Below are 2,500 nucleotides of genomic sequence, written 5' to 3'. Positions count from 1 at the left end.
TGTCCTTTGAGTGCAGAAGGCCTGTCAGCATTTAAGGAAGAAATGGCAGGAGTAGCTGGAACAGATGTATGGGACATTTCCCCATATTTGCACTCGTTAGACATTCTTCACTCGCTGAAACAACAGTATCACAGTAGCAGCAGCAATACAGATATAATCGGTACTTTAGCTTCAGAGACCCAATAAGGCCAGTTTCATTTATCTGTTGCAAGGGTTTCGCGCAGGCCTTTGTTTGATCTATTTTTAGCAGTTGTTTTCATCACAATCGTCTGGGCACGGTTCTTCAAAAGCAGATAAACGCTACAGAATCGCAGAAAAAAAGAAACGCAAGGAGTTAATTACTCTACTCCCAAATGCTCTTTAACGGTGATATTTTACATTGGAAGAGGTCAATCTTGAAAAAGAAAAATAACCAAACGAAACGTTAAGCAAATCCCGAATTAAGTTAATCGGCTTTCAAACAAACGGCCCTGGTCCCAGTTGTTCAAAGGGTGGCTAGATGAGTCAAATTGTTTTGCTTGTGTTTATCCACAGGATAAATGCGATCCACCCTTCGAACAACTGGGGCCTGGACTCGCTTTCATATCCCAGGCCGCACTCATCTGAAAACATACTGATTAAAGTTTTCAGTTTAGTGTTTGCTTGACGATGAGATTGATAAGTTTGTTGACAAGTTTTCGTATTTGACACATCAACAGCAACCTAGAATAAGCACGCGAAACGTGGTCGCTCGATGAATAGCCACGTAGGATAGTTTGTCACAGGAGGAAGCAAAATTAATGTACATTCCTTCCTTTTTTCCAACTGAGTTGACTAATAACTAGGTTATTACACGATTTCGTGTGTAGCTTCGTGGGATATTGTTACTCTTCCATTGTATTTTGACTCGCCCTACGGGCTCGTCACTATACAGCGAGACTCGTAAAAACATCCCAAGATACTACACTAAATCGCCCAAAGAAATAGATTTATTCCAAACGGGGAGTTAGTTAATTTCAGGAGTTACTGATTTTGTTACATGGGTGTAAATATTTACTCGTGCTATTCTCTTATAAGAGAACCAAAAAGAGACCTAGTGATCGTTAATAGTGCGTTTCACCAAATCAAAGTCAAATAATTGTTATGCAGCCTTAATGCAATCAAAGAGAGCGCACTACAAGTGGTCAATTACGGTTAACCAGTAAGCATAGAGCGCTTTTCAATTGAGAGTCGAAAATAAATAGATAATTACTTTGCTTTAGGATTACTTCACTCAGTGATTGGTTCAAAGTTCTCGCGCCATTTTTTCAACCCATCAGAAGTGAAACCAAAACCAATCATGCCTCACGTGTACACATTTCCTGCGCTTTGTGTCAGTTACGTGTAATTACTTCGAGTTTCGATGGATTGGCCGGATTGTCCCAGTCCTTTTTGACTGGCCAAACGGTAATTACTTTGGGTTTGGTTTTACAACACTCAATTGAAACTCGCTGTAACTTCCCATTGGTTTGTTTTCACCAATTAAAGTAATTAAGTAAACCCAATGTCAATGCGGTCATGCAGGCAGGGATTACTGCCTTCACTATATTGACAATTGCCTTAATCTATAAAAAACAACACTCCCATCATTTCGAATATTTTCAAACACCGATACACAAGATTATGGTTGTCGTTCCTTATGTATTCCCGAAGTAATCACTTGTAAAAGCATAGTCAAAGAAGTCATATAAGTCGCTTCGGTCAGGGGGTAAGTTATCACCAATAGCTAATGTTAGCTTGTTGATACAAGTATTGCTCGTTGGCAAGGCTGATGGTGCGTATTTGTCAAATTCTATGCGAGGGTCTATGGCGTAGCCCAAGACGGGTTCTATTTCACTTCCAGTAACAAATTTCAGAATCTTTGGTAGACTGACGTTGTCTCTTCTACCAGCTGAAAAATAAGGAATAACAAGGAAGATGTTATTTATCAGCATGAAATGGCCACGCTATTACTGTGACTGTTCACTATCATCATTGTTGTAATTTAGTCCTACAAAAGCGTGTTTGGTCGTTTTGGCAAACACGCTCACCTGTAACTTCTTTGAGGTACTCTAAGAAGGTCCTATAGGCTGCGTTTTCTTGCTGTCTTTGATTGCTCCCCTCCTCTGAGAAACGTGGCCTCAGCAACTTAATGAGCTTCGCTTTAGTCAAGGGGACTACCGCCGTTTTCCTCAACAGAAAAACTAGACATGGTATCCGCTTTATGAGCTGTAAGAACAAGGAAAACAGCAGCGTGGTTACCGTTAAAAAAAAAAACAAATATAATCATCCTGCATGTGAACCGGCACTATGGAATTAGTTTGAAAACTGTTATTCAGGAGTAGTTGTTGACCAAATAAGAAGGCGAAGTTTTTGTTCTAAGTTATTCGACATATGAAAGAAGTGGATGATCAAACAACAGATATATGGTGTAAAACCGTAACGTTCGTGTACATCTTTAGTCGTAAAATTTTTCTGTAAAAGAACTGGAACACGTTTACCT

Source organism: Montipora foliosa, chromosome 7, assembly GCF_036669935.1.
Source record: "Montipora foliosa isolate CH-2021 chromosome 7, ASM3666993v2, whole genome shotgun sequence".
In the NCBI taxonomy this organism is placed as follows: Eukaryota; Metazoa; Cnidaria; class Anthozoa; order Scleractinia; family Acroporidae; genus Montipora; species Montipora foliosa.
This window is presented reverse-complemented; position numbering follows the sequence as displayed.